Below are 17,132 nucleotides of genomic sequence, written 5' to 3' on the forward strand. Positions count from 1 at the left end.
TTTTAACTGGGAGCCAGACTGGGTCATAATGGGGCAGGTGGTGAGGTCACAGTGAGGGAGGGGGATGAAAAGGAGGGCCCAGAGTGGCATTCCCTGGTAACCAGGGTCAGGTAAGCTGAGCCTGGACAGTCAAACAGGGCCCGGTGGCCGGCATACATCCCCTCGAGCGGTCATTCATTCGCTCACCGCCCGCTGACTCACTTGTTCAAATGACACATTGCGTCTCTTGGCCCCTCTTGAGACTAGGAAGACCTTGGCCTCAGAGGCCTGCTGAAGGCCTGGCTGGAGTCCAGAGCCTCAGCCTTCTTCATGCCCTTCACTGGGCCTGGAGCTGGACCTGCCCAGATGTGGAACCTCCCAGTTTGGAAGCAACTTCTTGTATGAGGCTCTCTGTGGACAGGGACAGCTGAGACACAGAGGAGGTGCCCAGAGACCAGGGGTTTGGAGTCTGCAGCTGCAGATGTACTTAGTGCATGGTATAGGACCAGGAGGGGCCTGCTGGCAGAACTGTGGCCACTAAACCAAAGGGACCCTCAGGCCAAGAAGGGGACACTGGCTTCTTATTGCAGGAAGCCAAGCGCAGGGACCCAGGCTGGCAGAAGGAGTGGCGCTTCCAAGCCACAGACCACCAATGTTTCCTGGACTCTGGCGCTCTTTATTCCTCTCTCCATGCCCTGCCGCCCCCTGCCCCTGCCCCCACTTGCTGCTGGTAAGTTCACTTTCCCAGTCTGGCTCCCGTGCAGAGAGGGCCTGGAGGCCGAGGTGGAAGGTAGCAGCGAGTTGGCCCGCGCTTGGCCCTCCTGCGGTTGCCGCTTCAGCACCAGACTGTCATACACCTGGTAGTTGGCATTGCCTCCCGGGTTCCGGCTGAGTGGCATGAAGGTGGGCGGGGGTGGAGGGTGCTCGGTAGCCTGGACGTCGGGCAGGAGGTGAGAGGGGCGGAGGAGCAGCGCTGAGCTGGGAGCCGGGGCCCGCTGGTCCGAGGCCTCGGCCAGTACCGTGAGGGAGGCGGAGGTGGCCACAGGGCGCCGCAAGGGCAGGATCTCAGCCCATTCGGCCGCCGGGTGCCGCACCTCGTGGGGATCGCGGGAGTAATCCAAGTGTCCCGTGGAGGGATGCAGGCTGCGGTTGGACTCGCTGTGAGCACAGCTGGGGAGGCTACGTCTGTGGGCCGGTGGGGTGTCGCGCTACCAGGCGTCGGGCCGGTAGACCCGAGGCACCAGAGCGGATGGAGGCTCAGAGCCCTCCAGACCCAGACTCCGCCATGGGCCCAGTTGCCGTCCTTTCGGCCCGCGAGCCCCTCGACCTGCACCTGGCCGCCCCCACCGGCGCCCAGCCCCGGCGCCGCCACCTGTGTGCCGGTGTGTCCCTCCACAGCTCCCTCCGACAAAAGCCCCACCCCCACCCCGCCCCTCTGGCGTGTCAGCGCGGCCGGGTGCGGGAGCGGGATCGAGGGCAGGGGCCGCTTCCCCGGGCCTGCCGGCCACCAGGGGCGGGGTCCTGAGCTCGGCGGGGGGTGTGGGGGCAAGGGTGGCCTTGCCGGGGCTGAGGGGCCGTGGCGACTCAATGGTGGCTCCCGGTGGCTTCGGGCCAGCTGCTGTCGGGCAGGAGGGCCGGCCCGGGCTGCGGCCGGGCTGCGCCTAGGGCCGCGTGGGCGGGCAGGGCCGATGCCCAAGGGACCGCGGGCCCCGGGCCCTGAAGCCTCCGGGGCCACGTCCCTGTGAGCGACGTGCGGGATCTTGGGCGGGGCGCCAAGCGCCGAAGGGTTTGCTGGGTCACGGCCGCCCTGGGCTGGGAGGTGGTCGCCAAACCCTCCGCCGCCGCCCGATACCCGAGACCTCCGTTGCCCCTGCCTGGGCGGGCGAGGGGGCCCTGCCGGGGCGGGCCGGCCGCCAGGCTGGCGTTAAGGCGCCAGCGCCAGCGAAACTGGGCCTCAAGAGGCCGCCCGCGGCCCCCCGCCCCCGTCTACGGCCATACCACCCTGAACGCGCCCGATCTCGTCTGATCTCGGAAGCTAAGCAGGGTCGGGCCTGGTTAGTACTTGGATGGGAGACCGCCTGGGAATACCGGGTGCTGTAGGCTTTTTGCCTCCCGCTCCGCCCGCCTTCTCCTTTACTCGCCCGCGGCGGGGGCCGCCGGCTCCGCCCCCGCCGGGCCCCGCTGCAGGCCCCACCTCCTCAGGCCCCTCCCACCACGGCGCGCGCCGGCGGGGTCGCTCCCCGCCGGCCCGGCCGGCCAGGCGGCCAGAAGGCGGCCCTGGAAGGCAGGCGCACCCCAGACGCTCCCGGGGTGGCTGGCCCGGACCCAGACTCCGCCGCGGGCCCAGTTGCCGTCCTTTCGGCCCGCGAGCCCCTCGACCTGCACCTGGCCGCCCCCACCGGCGCCCAGCCCCGGCGCCGCCACCTGTGTGCCGGTGTGTCCCTCCACAGCTCCCTCCGACAAAAGCCTCCCCCCACCCCGCCCCTCTGGCGTGTCAGCGCGGCCGGGTGCGGGAGCGGGATCGAGGGCAGGGGCCGCTTCCCCGGGCCTGCCGGCCACCAGGGGCGGGGTCCTGAGCTCGGCGGGGGGTGTGGGGGCAAGGGTGGCCTTGCCGGGGCTGAGGGGCCGTGGCGACTCAATGGTGGCTCCCGGTGGCTTCGGGCCAGCTGCTGTCGGGCAGGAGGGCCGGCCCGGGCTGCGGCCGGGCTGCGCCTAGGGCCGCGTGGGCGGGCAGGGCCGATGCCCAAGGGACCGCGGGCCCCGGGCCCTGAAGCCTCCGGGGCCACGTCCCTGTGAGCGACGTGCGGGATCTTGGGCGGGGCGCCAAGCGCCGAAGGGTTTGCTGGGTCACGGCCGCCCTGGGCTGGGAGGTGGTCGCCAAACCCTCCGCCGCCGCCCGATACCCGAGACCTCCGTTGCCCCTGCCTGGGCGGGCGAGGGGGCCCTGCCGGGGCGGGCCGGCCGCCAGGCTGGCGTTAAGGCGCCAGCGCCAGCGAAACTGGGCCTCAAGAGGCCGCCCGCGGCCCCCCGCCCCCGTCTACGGCCATACCACCCTGAACGCGCCCGATCTCGTCTGATCTCGGAAGCTAAGCAGGGTCGGGCCTGGTTAGTACTTGGATGGGAGACCGCCTGGGAATACCGGGTGCTGTAGGCTTTTTGCCTCCCGCTCCGCCCGCCTTCTCCTTTACTCGCCCGCGGCGGGGGGGCCGCCGGCTCCGCCCCCGCCGAGCCCCGCTGCAGGCAGTAGTCAAGGTGGGTTTACCTGCCCGAGCAGGAAGCTTGGGCGATGGCAGAAGTGGGAAGAAACTCTTGAGCACAGGTTCTTGGGATCCACGGAGCAGCGCATGCACATGCGATGGGTGCCTACACAGCTGGCTTGCTTGTCTGTGGGGAAAGGCGAGATGGGTCAGGGCCTGGGTTCCTGAGGGGCTGAGAATCAAGGCAGGGATAGAAGAAAGGGGACAGGCCCACATCCCCTGAACCCACGCCGGCGCCCACTCACCTTTGTGGAAAATACGATTGAAAAGTGCCCGCAAGAATCTCTTCAGATGCCTCCAGAGTTGAGGGAAGAAGGGGAGGGGGGAGGCCGGGAGCAGGGTGAGCCCTGAAATCCAACCCTTGTCCCGGTCACACCCCAGCAGCCCTCCCACCTCAGCCCCTTCAAGACCCCAGGGCTCCCCCAACCGCGCTGCACAGATCCTGCCCTGACCATAGTCACCATGTTGATCCCCACGTTGAGCAAGATGAAGCTGACCGGGATCAGAAGAATTGAGTATCCTTGCTCCTGGCATTTCCTGGGGATGGGGCCAGTGAACGGCTCGGCTCGGTAGTAGTTTCGCTCACCCATGGCCGTTGGTCCCAGGACTGCCTGGGCCCTCTGCCCTCCAGTTTTAACTGGGAGCCAGACTGGGTCATAATGGGGCAGGTGGTGAGGTCACAGTGAGGGAGGGGGATGAAAAGGAGGGCCCAGAGTGGCATTCCCTGGTAACCAGGGTCAGGTAAGCTGAGCCTGGACAGTCAAACAGGGCCCGGTGGCCGGCATACATCCCCTCGAGCGGTCATTCATTCGCTCACCGCCCGCTGACTCACTTGTTCAAATGACACATTGCGTCTCTTGGCCCCTCTTGAGACTAGGAAGACCTTGGCCTCAGAGGCCTGCTGAAGGCCTGGCTGGAGTCCAGAGCCTCAGCCTTCTTCATGCCCTTCACTGGGCCTGGAGCTGGACCTGCCCAGATGTGGAACCTCCCAGTTTGGAAGCAACTTCTTGTATGAGGCTCTCTGTGGACAGGGACAGCTGAGACACAGAGGAGGTGCCCAGAGACCAGGGGTTTGGAGTCTGCAGCTGCAGATGTACTTAGTGCATGGTATAGGACCAGGAGGGGCCTGCTGGCAGAACTGTGGCCACTAAACCAAAGGGACCCTCAGGCCAAGAAGGGGACACTGGCTTCTTATTGCAGGAAGCCAAGCGCAGGGACCCAGGCTGGCAGAAGGAGTGGCGCTTCCAAGCCACAGACCACCAATGTTTCCTGGACTCTGGCGCTCTTTATTCCTCTCTCCATGCCCTGCCGCCCCCTGCCCCTGCCCCCACTTGCTGCTGGTAAGTTCACTTTCCCAGTCTGGCTCCCGTGCAGAGAGGGCCTGGAGGCCGAGGTGGAAGGTAGCAGCGAGTTGGCCCGCGCTTGGCCCTCCTGCGGTTGCCGCTTCAGCACCAGACTGTCATACACCTGGTAGTTGGCATTGCCTCCCGGGTTCCGGCTGAGTGGCATGAAGGTGGGCGGGGGTGGAGGGTGCTCGGTAGCCTGGACGTCGGGCAGGAAGTGAGAGGGGCGGAGGAGCAGCGCTGAGCTGGGAGCCGGGGCCCGCTGGTCCGAGGCCTCGGCCAGTACCGTGAGGGAGGCGGAGGTGGCCACAGGGCGCCGCAAGGGCAGGATCTCAGCCCATTCGGCCGCCGGGTGCCGCACCTCGTGGGGATCGCGGGAGTAATCCAAGTGTCCCGTGGAGGGATGCAGGCTGCGGTTGGACTCGCTGTGAGCACAGCTGGGGAGGCTACGTCTGTGGGCCGGTGGGGTGTCGCGCTACCAGGCGTCGGGCCGGTAGACCCGAGGCACCAGAGCGGATGGAGGCTCAGAGCCCTCCAGACCCAGACTCCGCCATGGGCCCAGTTGCCGTCCTTTCGGCCCGCGAGCCCCTCGACCTGCACCTGGCCGCCCCCACCGGCGCCCAGCCCCGGCGCCGCCACCTGTGTGCCGGTGTGTCCCTCCACAGCTCCCTCCGACAAAAGCCCCCCCCACCCCGCCCCTCTGGCGTGTCACCGCGGCCGGGTGCGGGAGCGGGATCGAGGGCAGGGGCCGCTTCCCCGGGCCTGCCGGCCACCAGGGGCGGGGTCCTGAGCTCGGCGGGGGGTGTGGGGGCAAGGGTGGCCTTGCCGGGGCTGAGGGGCCGTGGCGACTCAATGGTGGCTCCCGGTGGCTTCGGGCCAGCTGCTGTCGGGCAGGAGGGCCGGCCCGGGCTGCGGCCGGGCTGCGCCTAGGGCCGCGTGGGCGGGCAGGGCCGATGCCCAAGGGACCGCGGGCCCCGGGCCCTGAAGCCTCCGGGGCCACGTCCCTGTGAGCGACGTGCGGGATCTTGGGCGGGGCGCCAAGCGCCGAAGGGTTTGCTGGGTCACGGCCGCCCTGGGCTGGGAGGTGGTCGCCAAACCCTCCGCCGCCGCCCGATACCCGAGACCTCCGTTGCCCCTGCCTGGGCGGGCGAGGGGGCCCTGCCGGGGCGGGCCGGCCGCCAGGCTGGCGTTAAGGCGCCAGCGCCAGCGAAACTGGGCCTCAAGAGGCCGCCCGCGGCCCCCCGCCCCCGTCTACGGCCATACCACCCTGAACGCGCCCGATCTCGTCTGATCTCGGAAGCTAAGCAGGGTCGGGCCTGGTTAGTACTTGGATGGGAGACCGCCTGGGAATACCGGGTGCTGTAGGCTTTTTGCCTCCCGCTCCGCCCGCCTTCTCCTTTACTCGCCCGCGGCGGGGGGGCCGCCGGCTCCGCCCCCGCCGAGCCCCGCTGCAGGCAGTAGTCAAGGTGGGTTTACCTGCCCGAGCAGGAAGCTTGGGCGATGGCAGAAGTGGGAAGAAACTCTTGAGCACAGGTTCTTGGGATCCACGGAGCAGCGCATGCACATGCGATGGGTGCCTACACAGCTGGCTTGCTTGTCTGTGGGGAAAGGCGAGATGGGTCAGGGCCTGGGTTCCTGAGGGGCTGAGAATCAAGGCAGGGATAGAAGAAAGGGGACAGGCCCACATCCCCTGAACCCACGCCGGCGCCCACTCACCTTTGTGGAAAATACGATTGAAAAGTGCCCGCAAGAATCTCTTCAGATGCCTCCAGAGTTGAGGGAAGAAGGGGAGGGGGGAGGCCGGGAGCAGGGTGAGCCCTGAAATCCAACCCTTGTCCCGGTCACACCCCAGCAGCCCTCCCACCTCAGCCCCTTCAAGACCCCAGGGCTCCCCCAACCGCGCTGCACAGATCCTGCCCTGACCATAGTCACCATGTTGATCCCCACGTTGAGCAAGATGAAGCTGACCGGGATCAGAAGAATTGAGTATCCTTGCTCCTGGCATTTCCTGGGGATGGGGCCAGTGAACGGCTCGGCTCGGTAGTAGTTTCGCTCACCCATGGCCGTTGGTCCCAGGACTGCCTGGGCCCTCTGCCCTCCAGTTTTAACTGGGAGCCAGACTGGGTCATAATGGGGCAGGTGGTGAGGTCACAGTGAGGGAGGGGGATGAAAAGGAGGGCCCAGAGTGGCATTCCCTGGTAACCAGGGTCAGGTAAGCTGAGCCTGGACAGTCAAACAGGGCCCGGTGGCCGGCATACATCCCCTCGAGCGGTCATTCATTCGCTCACCGCCCGCTGACTCACTTGTTCAAATGACACATTGCGTCTCTTGGCCCCTCTTGAGACTAGGAAGACCTTGGCCTCAGAGGCCTGCTGAAGGCCTGGCTGGAGTCCAGAGCCTCAGCCTTCTTCATGCCCTTCACTGGGCCTGGAGCTGGACCTGCCCAGATGTGGAACCTCCCAGTTTGGAAGCAACTTCTTGTATGAGGCTCTCTGTGGACAGGGACAGCTGAGACACAGAGGAGGTGCCCAGAGACCAGGGGTTTGGAGTCTGCAGCTGCAGATGTACTTAGTGCATGGTATAGGACCAGGAGGGGCCTGCTGGCAGAACTGTGGCCACTAAACCAAAGGGACCCTCAGGCCAAGAAGGGGACACTGGCTTCTTATTGCAGGAAGCCAAGCGCAGGGACCCAGGCTGGCAGAAGGAGTGGCGCTTCCAAGCCACAGACCACCAATGTTTCCTGGACTCTGGCGCTCTTTATTCCTCTCTCCATGCCCTGCCGCCCCCTGCCCCTGCCCCCACTTGCTGCTGGTAAGTTCACTTTCCCAGTCTGGCTCCCGTGCAGAGAGGGCCTGGAGGCCGAGGTGGAAGGTAGCAGCGAGTTGGCCCGCGCTTGGCCCTCCTGCGGTTGCCGCTTCAGCACCAGACTGTCATACACCTGGTAGTTGGCATTGCCTCCCGGGTTCCGGCTGAGTGGCATGAAGGTGGGCGGGGGTGGAGGGTGCTCGGTAGCCTGGACGTCGGGCAGGAGGTGAGAGGGGCGGAGGAGCAGCGCTGAGCTGGGAGCCGGGGCCCGCTGGTCCGAGGCCTCGGCCAGTACCGTGAGGGAGGCGGAGGTGGCCACAGGGCGCCGCAAGGGCAGGATCTCAGCCCATTCGGCCGCCGGGTGCCGCACCTCGTGGGGATCGCGGGAGTAATCCAAGTGTCCCGTGGAGGGATGCAGGCTGCGGTTGGACTCGCTGTGAGCACAGCTGGGGAGGCTACGTCTGTGGGCCGGTGGGGTGTCGCGCTACCAGGCGTCGGGCCGGTAGACCCGAGGCACCAGAGCGGATGGAGGCTCAGAGCCCTCCAGACCCAGACTCCGCCATGGGCCCAGTTGCCGTCCTTTCGGCCCGCGAGCCCCTCGACCTGCACCTGGCCGCCCCCACCGGCGCCCAGCCCCGGCGCCGCCACCTGTGTGCCGGTGTGTCCCTCCACAGCTCCCTCCGACAAAAGCCCCACCCCCACCCCGCCCCTCTGGCGTGTCAGCGCGGCCGGGTGCGGGAGCGGGATCGAGGGCAGGGGCCGCTTCCCCGGGCCTGCCGGCCACCAGGGGCGGGGTCCTGAGCTCGGCGGGGGGTGTGGGGGCAAGGGTGGCCTTGCCGGGGCTGAGGGGCCGTGGCGACTCAATGGTGGCTCCCGGTGGCTTCGGGCCAGCTGCTGTCGGGCAGGAGGGCCGGCCCGGGCTGCGGCCGGGCTGCGCCTAGGGCCGCGTGGGCGGGCAGGGCCGATGCCCAAGGGACCGCGGGCCCCGGGCCCTGAAGCCTCCGGGGCCACGTCCCTGTGAGCGACGTGCGGGATCTTGGGCGGGGCGCCAAGCGCCGAAGGGTTTGCTGGGTCACGGCCGCCCTGGGCTGGGAGGTGGTCGCCAAACCCTCCGCCGCCGCCCGATACCCGAGACCTCCGTTGCCCCTGCCTGGGCGGGCGAGGGGGCCCTGCCGGGGCGGGCCGGCCGCCAGGCTGGCGTTAAGGCGCCAGCGCCAGCGAAACTGGGCCTCAAGAGGCCGCCCGCGGCCCCCCGCCCCCGTCTACGGCCATACCACCCTGAACGCGCCCGATCTCGTCTGATCTCGGAAGCTAAGCAGGGTCGGGCCTGGTTAGTACTTGGATGGGAGACCGCCTGGGAATACCGGGTGCTGTAGGCTTTTTGCCTCCCGCTCCGCCCGCCTTCTCCTTTACTCGCCCGCGGCGGGGGCCGCCGGCTCCGCCCCCGCCGGGCCCCGCTGCAGGCCCCACCTCCTCAGGCCCCTCCCACCACGGCGCGCGCCGGCGGGGTCGCTCCCCGCCGGCCCGGCCGGCCAGGCGGCCAGAAGGCGGCCCTGGAAGGCAGGCGCACCCCAGACGCTCCCGGGCTGGCTGGCCCGGACCCAGACTCCGCCGCGGGCCCAGTTGCCGTCCTTTCGGCCCGCGAGCCCCTCGACCTGCACCTGGCCGCCCCCACCGGCGCCCAGCCCCGGCGCCGCCACCTGTGTGCCGGTGTGTCCCTCCACAGCTCCCTCCGACAAAAGCCCCCCCCCACCCCGCCCCTCTGGCGTGTCACCGCGGCCGGGTGCGGGAGCGGGATCGAGGGCAGGGGCCGCTTCCCCGGGCCTGCCGGCCACCAGGGGCGGGGTCCTGAGCTCGGCGGGGGGTGTGGGGGCAAGGGTGGCCTTGCCGGGGCTGAGGGGCCGTGGCGACTCAATGGTGGCTCCCGGTGGCTTCGGGCCAGCTGCTGTCGGGCAGGAGGGCCGGCCCGGGCTGCGGCCGGGCTGCGCCTAGGGCCGCGTGGGCGGGCAGGGCCGATGCCCAAGGGACCGCGGGCCCCGGGCCCTGAAGCCTCCGGGGCCACGTCCCTGTGAGCGACGTGCGGGATCTTGGGCGGGGCGCCAAGCGCCGAAGGGTTTGCTGGGTCACGGCCGCCCTGGGCTGGGAGGTGGTCGCCAAACCCTCCGCCGCCGCCCGATACCCGAGACCTCCGTTGCCCCTGCCTGGGCGGGCGAGGGGGCCCTGCCGGGGCGGGCCGGCCGCCAGGCTGGCGTTAAGGCGCCAGCGCCAGCGAAACTGGGCCTCAAGAGGCCGCCCGCGGCCCCCCGCCCCCGTCTACGGCCATACCACCCTGAACGCGCCCGATCTCGTCTGATCTCGGAAGCTAAGCAGGGTCGGGCCTGGTTAGTACTTGGATGGGAGACCGCCTGGGAATACCGGGTGCTGTAGGCTTTTTGCCTCCCGCTCCGCCCGCCTTCTCCTTTACTCGCCCGCGGCGGGGGGGCCGCCGGCTCCGCCCCCGCCGAGCCCCGCTGCAGGCAGTAGTCAAGGTGGGTTTACCTGCCCGAGCAGGAAGCTTGGGCGATGGCAGAAGTGGGAAGAAACTCTTGAGCACAGGTTCTTGGGATCCACGGAGCAGCGCATGCACATGCGATGGGTGCCTACACAGCTGGCTTGCTTGTCTGTGGGGAAAGGCGAGATGGGTCAGGGCCTGGGTTCCTGAGGGGCTGAGAATCAAGGCAGGGATAGAAGAAAGGGGACAGGCCCACATCCCCTGAACCCACGCCGGCGCCCACTCACCTTTGTGGAAAATACGATTGAAAAGTGCCCGCAAGAATCTCTTCAGATGCCTCCAGAGTTGAGGGAAGAAGGGGAGGGGGGAGGCCGGGAGCAGGGTGAGCCCTGAAATCCAACCCTTGTCCCGGTCACACCCCAGCAGCCCTCCCACCTCAGCCCCTTCAAGACCCCAGGGCTCCCCCAACCGCGCTGCACAGATCCTGCCCTGACCATAGTCACCATGTTGATCCCCACGTTGAGCAAGATGAAGCTGACCGGGATCAGAAGAATTGAGTATCCTTGCTCCTGGCATTTCCTGGGGATGGGGCCAGTGAACGGCTCGGCTCGGTAGTAGTTTCGCTCACCCATGGCCGTTGGTCCCAGGACTGCCTGGGCCCTCTGCCCTCCAGTTTTAACTGGGAGCCAGACTGGGTCATAATGGGGCAGGTGGTGAGGTCACAGTGAGGGAGGGGGATGAAAAGGAGGGCCCAGAGTGGCATTCCCTGGTAACCAGGGTCAGGTAAGCTGAGCCTGGACAGTCAAACAGGGCCCGGTGGCCGGCATACATCCCCTCGAGCGGTCATTCATTCGCTCACCGCCCGCTGACTCACTTGTTCAAATGACACATTGCGTCTCTTGGCCCCTCTTGAGACTAGGAAGACCTTGGCCTCAGAGGCCTGCTGAAGGCCTGGCTGGAGTCCAGAGCCTCAGCCTTCTTCATGCCCTTCACTGGGCCTGGAGCTGGACCTGCCCAGATGTGGAACCTCCCAGTTTGGAAGCAACTTCTTGTATGAGGCTCTCTGTGGACAGGGACAGCTGAGACACAGAGGAGGTGCCCAGAGACCAGGGGTTTGGAGTCTGCAGCTGCAGATGTACTTAGTGCATGGTATAGGACCAGGAGGGGCCTGCTGGCAGAACTGTGGCCACTAAACCAAAGGGACCCTCAGGCCAAGAAGGGGACACTGGCTTCTTATTGCAGGAAGCCAAGCGCAGGGACCCAGGCTGGCAGAAGGAGTGGCGCTTCCAAGCCACAGACCACCAATGTTTCCTGGACTCTGGCGCTCTTTATTCCTCTCTCCATGCCCTGCCGCCCCCTGCCCCTGCCCCCACTTGCTGCTGGTAAGTTCACTTTCCCAGTCTGGCTCCCGTGCAGAGAGGGCCTGGAGGCCGAGGTGGAAGGTAGCAGCGAGTTGGCCCGCGCTTGGCCCTCCTGCGGTTGCCGCTTCAGCACCAGACTGTCATACACCTGGTAGTTGGCATTGCCTCCCGGGTTCCGGCTGAGTGGCATGAAGGTGGGCGGGGGTGGAGGGTGCTCGGTAGCCTGGACGTCGGGCAGGAGGTGAGAGGGGCGGAGGAGCAGCGCTGAGCTGGGAGCCGGGGCCCGCTGGTCCGAGGCCTCGGCCAGTACCGTGAGGGAGGCGGAGGTGGCCACAGGGCGCCGCAAGGGCAGGATCTCAGCCCATTCGGCCGCCGGGTGCCGCACCTCGTGGGGATCGCGGGAGTAATCCAAGTGTCCCGTGGAGGGATGCAGGCTGCGGTTGGACTCGCTGTGAGCACAGCTGGGGAGGCTACGTCTGTGGGCCGGTGGGGTGTCGCGCTACCAGGCGTCGGGCCGGTAGACCCGAGGCACCAGAGCGGATGGAGGCTCAGAGCCCTCCAGACCCAGACTCCGCCATGGGCCCAGTTGCCGTCCTTTCGGCCCGCGAGCCCCTCGACCTGCACCTGGCCGCCCCCACCGGCGCCCAGCCCCGGCGCCGCCACCTGTGTGCCGGTGTGTCCCTCCACAGCTCCCTCCGACAAAAGCCCCACCCCCACCCCGCCCCTCTGGCGTGTCAGCGCGGCCGGGTGCGGGAGCGGGATCGAGGGCAGGGGCCGCTTCCCCGGGCCTGCCGGCCACCAGGGGCGGGGTCCTGAGCTCGGCGGGGGGTGTGGGGGCAAGGGTGGCCTTGCCGGGGCTGAGGGGCCGTGGCGACTCAATGGTGGCTCCCGGTGGCTTCGGGCCAGCTGCTGTCGGGCAGGAGGGCCGGCCCGGGCTGCGGCCGGGCTGCGCCTAGGGCCGCGTGGGCGGGCAGGGCCGATGCCCAAGGGACCGCGGGCCCCGGGCCCTGAAGCCTCCGGGGCCACGTCCCTGTGAGCGACGTGCGGGATCTTGGGCGGGGCGCCAAGCGCCGAAGGGTTTGCTGGGTCACGGCCGCCCTGGGCTGGGAGGTGGTCGCCAAACCCTCCGCCGCCGCCCGATACCCGAGACCTCCGTTGCCCCTGCCTGGGCGGGCGAGGGGGCCCTGCCGGGGCGGGCCGGCCACCAGGCTGGCGTTAAGGCGCCAGTGCCAGCGAAACTGGGCCTCAAGAGGCCGCCCGCGGCCCCCCGCCCCCGTCTACGGCCATACCACCCTGAACGCGCCCGATCTCGTCTGATCTCGGAAGCTAAGCAGGGTCGGGCCTGGTTAGTACTTGGATGGGAGACCGCCTGGGAATACCGGGTGCTGTAGGCTTTTTGCCTCCCGCTCCGCCCGCCTTCTCCTTTACTCGCCCGCGGCGGGGGCCGCCGGCTCCGCCCCCGCCGGGCCCCGCTGCAGGCCCCACCTCCTCAGGCCCCTCCCACCACGGCGCGCGCCGGCGGGGTCGCTCCCCGCCGGCCCGGCCGGCCAGGCGGCCAGAAGGCGGCCCTGGAAGGCAGGCGCACCCCAGACGCTCCCGGGCTGGCTGGCCCGGACCCAGACTCCGCCGCGGGCCCAGTTGCCGTCCTTTCGGCCCGCGAGCCCCTCGACCTGCACCTGGCCGCCCCCACCGGCGCCCAGCCCCGGCGCCGCCACCTGTGTGCCGGTGTGTCCCTCCACAGCTCCCTCCGACAAAAGCCTCCCCCCACCCCGCCCCTCTGGCGTGTCAGCGCGGCCGGGTGCGGGAGCGGGATCGAGGGCAGGGGCCGCTTCCCCGGGCCTGCCGGCCACCAGGGGCGGGGTCCTGAGCTCGGCGGGGGGTGTGGGGGCAAGGGTGGCCTTGCCGGGGCTGAGGGGCCGTGGCGACTCAATGGTGGCTCCCGGTGGCTTCGGGCCAGCTGCTGTCGGGCAGGAGGGCCGGCCCGGGCTGCGGCCGGGCTGCGCCTAGGGCCGCGTGGGCGGGCAGGGCCGATGCCCAAGGGACCGCGGGCCCCGGGCCCTGAAGCCTCCGGGGCCACGTCCCTGTGAGCGACGTGCGGGATCTTGGGCGGGGCGCCAAGCGCCGAAGGGTTTGCTGGGTCACGGCCGCCCTGGGCTGGGAGGTGGTCGCCAAACCCTCCGCCGCCGCCCGATACCCGAGACCTCCGTTGCCCCTGCCTGGGCGGGCGAGGGGGCCCTGCCGGGGCGGGCCGGCCGCCAGGCTGGCGTTAAGGCGCCAGCGCCAGCGAAACTGGGCCTCAAGAGGCCGCCCGCGGCCCCCCGCCCCCGTCTACGGCCATACCACCCTGAACGCGCCCGATCTCGTCTGATCTCGGAAGCTAAGCAGGGTCGGGCCTGGTTAGTACTTGGATGGGAGACCGCCTGGGAATACCGGGTGCTGTAGGCTTTTTGCCTCCCGCTCCGCCCGCCTTCTCCTTTACTCGCCCGCGGCGGGGGGGCCGCCGGCTCCGCCCCCGCCGAGCCCCGCTGCAGGCAGTAGTCAAGGTGGGTTTACCTGCCCGAGCAGGAAGCTTGGGCGATGGCAGAAGTGGGAAGAAACTCTTGAGCACAGGTTCTTGGGATCCACGGAGCAGCGCATGCACATGCGATGGGTGCCTACACAGCTGGCTTGCTTGTCTGTGGGGAAAGGCGAGATGGGTCAGGGCCTGGGTTCCTGAGGGGCTGAGAATCAAGGCAGGGATAGAAGAAAGGGGACAGGCCCACATCCCCTGAACCCACGCCGGCGCCCACTCACCTTTGTGGAAAATACGATTGAAAAGTGCCCGCAAGAATCTCTTCAGATGCCTCCAGAGTTGAGGGAAGAAGGGGAGGGGGGAGGCCGGGAGCAGGGTGAGCCCTGAAATCCAACCCTTGTCCCGGTCACACCCCAGCAGCCCTCCCACCTCAGCCCCTTCAAGACCCCAGGGCTCCCCCAACCGCGCTGCACAGATCCTGCCCTGACCATAGTCACCATGTTGATCCCCACGTTGAGCAAGATGAAGCTGACCGGGATCAGAAGAATTGAGTATCCTTGCTCCTGGCATTTCCTGGGGATGGGGCCAGTGAACGGCTCGGCTCGGTAGTAGTTTCGCTCACCCATGGCCGTTGGTCCCAGGACTGCCTGGGCCCTCTGCCCTCCAGTTTTAACTGGGAGCCAGACTGGGTCATAATGGGGCAGGTGGTGAGGTCACAGTGAGGGAGGGGGATGAAAAGGAGGGCCCAGAGTGGCATTCCCTGGTAACCAGGGTCAGGTAAGCTGAGCCTGGACAGTCAAACAGGGCCCGGTGGCCGGCATACATCCCCTCGAGCGGTCATTCATTCGCTCACCGCCCGCTGACTCACTTGTTCAAATGACACATTGCGTCTCTTGGCCCCTCTTGAGACTAGGAAGACCTTGGCCTCAGAGGCCTGCTGAAGGCCTGGCTGGAGTCCAGAGCCTCAGCCTTCTTCATGCCCTTCACTGGGCCTGGAGCTGGACCTGCCCAGATGTGGAACCTCCCAGTTTGGAAGCAACTTCTTGTATGAGGCTCTCTGTGGACAGGGACAGCTGAGACACAGAGGAGGTGCCCAGAGACCAGGGGTTTGGAGTCTGCAGCTGCAGATGTACTTAGTGCATGGTATAGGACCAGGAGGGGCCTGCTGGCAGAACTGTGGCCACTAAACCAAAGGGACCCTCAGGCCAAGAAGGGGACACTGGCTTCTTATTGCAGGAAGCCAAGCGCAGGGACCCAGGCTGGCAGAAGGAGTGGCGCTTCCAAGCCACAGACCACCAATGTTTCCTGGACTCTGGCGCTCTTTATTCCTCTCTCCATGCCCTGCCGCCCCCTGCCCCTGCCCCCACTTGCTGCTGGTAAGTTCACTTTCCCAGTCTGGCTCCCGTGCAGAGAGGGCCTGGAGGCCGAGGTGGAAGGTAGCAGCGAGTTGGCCCGCGCTTGGCCCTCCTGCGGTTGCCGCTTCAGCACCAGACTGTCATACACCTGGTAGTTGGCATTGCCTCCCGGGTTCCGGCTGAGTGGCATGAAGGTGGGCGGGGGTGGAGGGTGCTCGGTAGCCTGGACGTCGGGCAGGAGGTGAGAGGGGCGGAGGAGCAGCGCTGAGCTGGGAGCCGGGGCCCGCTGGTCCGAGGCCTCGGCCAGTACCGTGAGGGAGGCGGAGGTGGCCACAGGGCGCCGCAAGGGCAGGATCTCAGCCCATTCGGCCGCCGGGTGCCGCACCTCGTGGGGATCGCGGGAGTAATCCAAGTGTCCCGTGGAGGGATGCAGGCTGCGGTTGGACTCGCTGTGAGCACAGCTGGGGAGGCTACGTCTGTGGGCCGGTGGGGTGTCGCGCTACCAGGCGTCGGGCCGGTAGACCCGAGGCACCAGAGCGGATGGAGGCTCAGAGCCCTCCAGACCCAGACTCCGCCATGGGCCCAGTTGCCGTCCTTTCGGCCCGCGAGCCCCTCGACCTGCACCTGGCCGCCCCCACCGGCGCCCAGCCCCGGCGCCGCCACCTGTGTGCCGGTGTGTCCCTCCACAGCTCCCTCCGACAAAAGCCCCACCCCCACCCCGCCCCTCTGGCGTGTCAGCGCGGCCGGGTGCGGGAGCGGGATCGAGGGCAGGGGCCGCTTCCCCGGGCCTGCCGGCCACCAGGGGCGGGGTCCTGAGCTCGGCGGGGGGTGTGGGGGCAAGGGTGGCCTTGCCGGGGCTGAGGGGCCGTGGCGACTCAATGGTGGCTCCCGGTGGCTTCGGGCCAGCTGCTGTCGGGCAGGAGGGCCGGCCCGGGCTGCGGCCGGGCTGCGCCTAGGGCCGCGTGGGCGGGCAGGGCCGATGCCCAAGGGACCGCGGGCCCCGGGCCCTGAAGCCTCCGGGGCCACGTCCCTGTGAGCGACGTGCGGGATCTTGGGCGGGGCGCCAAGCGCCGAAGGGTTTGCTGGGTCACGGCCGCCCTGGGCTGGGAGGTGGTCGCCAAACCCTCCGCCGCCGCCCGATACCCGAGACCTCCGTTGCCCCTGCCTGGGCGGGCGAGGGGGCCCTGCCGGGGCGGGCCGGCCGCCAGGCTGGCGTTAAGGCGCCAGCGCCAGCGAAACTGGGCCTCAAGAGGCCGCCCGCGGCCCCCCGCCCCCGTCTACGGCCATACCACCCTGAACGCGCCCGATCTCGTCTGATCTCGGAAGCTAAGCAGGGTCGGGCCTGGTTAGTACTTGGATGGGAGACCGCCTGGGAATACCGGGTGCTGTAGGCTTTTTGCCTCCCGCTCCGCCCGCCTTCTCCTTTACTCGCCCGCGGCGGGGGCCGCCGGCTCCGCCCCCGCCGGGCCCCGCTGCAGGCCCCACCTCCTCAGGCCCCTCCCACCACGGCGCGCGCCGGCGGGGTCGCTCCCCGCCGGCCCGGCCGGCCAGGCGGCCAGAAGGCGGCCCTGGAAGGCAGGCGCACCCCAGACGCTCCCGGGGTGGCTGGCCCGGACCCAGACTCCGCCGCGGGCCCAGTTGCCGTCCTTTCGGCCCGCGAGCCCCTCGACCTGCACCTGGCCGCCCCCACCGGCGCCCAGCCCCGGCGCCGCCACCTGTGTGCCGGTGTGTCCCTCCACAGCTCCCTCCGACAAAAGCCCCCCCCCACCCCGCCCCTCTGGCGTGTCACCGCGGCCGGGTGCGGGAGCGGGATCGAGGGCAGGGGCCGCTTCCCCGGGCCTGCCGGCCACCAGGGGCGGGGTCCTGAGCTCGGCGGGGGGTGTGGGGGCAAGGGTGGCCTTGCCGGGGCTGAGGGGCCGTGGCGACTCAATGGTGGCTCCCAGTGGCTTCGGGCCAGCTGCTGTCGGGCAGGAGGGCCGGCCCGGGCTGCGGCCGGGCTGCGCCTAGGGCCGCGTGGGCGGGCAGGGCC

At 68.9% G+C, this 17,132-nt stretch overlaps 8 non-coding genes across 8 annotated transcripts; all 8 read left to right on the forward strand.

Moving 5' to 3' along the window:
* The first annotated feature begins 1,963 nt into the window (after positions 1-1,963).
* On the forward strand, positions 1,964-2,082 carry LOC132595457 (5S ribosomal RNA). Its single transcript, XR_009561599.1, has one exon. It is a non-coding gene; the product is annotated as a 5S ribosomal RNA (ribosomal RNA).
* Positions 2,083-3,014: 932 nt separating this feature from the next.
* On the forward strand, positions 3,015-3,133 carry LOC132595458 (5S ribosomal RNA). The gene has a single exon (XR_009561600.1). It is a non-coding gene; the product is annotated as a 5S ribosomal RNA (ribosomal RNA).
* Positions 3,134-5,828: 2,695 nt separating this feature from the next.
* On the forward strand, positions 5,829-5,947 carry LOC132595459 (5S ribosomal RNA). The gene has a single exon (XR_009561601.1). It is a non-coding gene; the product is annotated as a 5S ribosomal RNA (ribosomal RNA).
* A 2,697-nt stretch (positions 5,948-8,644) lies between these two features.
* On the forward strand, positions 8,645-8,763 carry LOC132595461 (5S ribosomal RNA). Its single transcript, XR_009561603.1, has one exon. It is a non-coding gene; the product is annotated as a 5S ribosomal RNA (ribosomal RNA).
* Positions 8,764-9,695: 932 nt separating this feature from the next.
* Positions 9,696-9,814, forward strand: LOC132595462 (5S ribosomal RNA). Its single transcript, XR_009561604.1, has one exon. It is a non-coding gene; the product is annotated as a 5S ribosomal RNA (ribosomal RNA).
* Positions 9,815-12,511: 2,697 nt separating this feature from the next.
* LOC132595463 (5S ribosomal RNA) lies at positions 12,512-12,630 on the forward strand. Its single transcript, XR_009561605.1, has one exon. It is a non-coding gene; the product is annotated as a 5S ribosomal RNA (ribosomal RNA).
* Positions 12,631-13,562: 932 nt separating this feature from the next.
* LOC132595464 (5S ribosomal RNA) lies at positions 13,563-13,681 on the forward strand. The gene has a single exon (XR_009561606.1). It is a non-coding gene; the product is annotated as a 5S ribosomal RNA (ribosomal RNA).
* Positions 13,682-16,378: 2,697 nt separating this feature from the next.
* Positions 16,379-16,497, forward strand: LOC132595465 (5S ribosomal RNA). Its single transcript, XR_009561607.1, has one exon. It is a non-coding gene; the product is annotated as a 5S ribosomal RNA (ribosomal RNA).
* Positions 16,498-17,132: the final 635 nt, after the last annotated feature.

The sequence above is a fragment of the Globicephala melas genome, unplaced genomic scaffold, assembly GCF_963455315.2.
Source record: "Globicephala melas unplaced genomic scaffold, mGloMel1.2 SCAFFOLD_182, whole genome shotgun sequence".
Taxonomy (NCBI): domain Eukaryota; kingdom Metazoa; phylum Chordata; class Mammalia; order Artiodactyla; family Delphinidae; genus Globicephala; species Globicephala melas.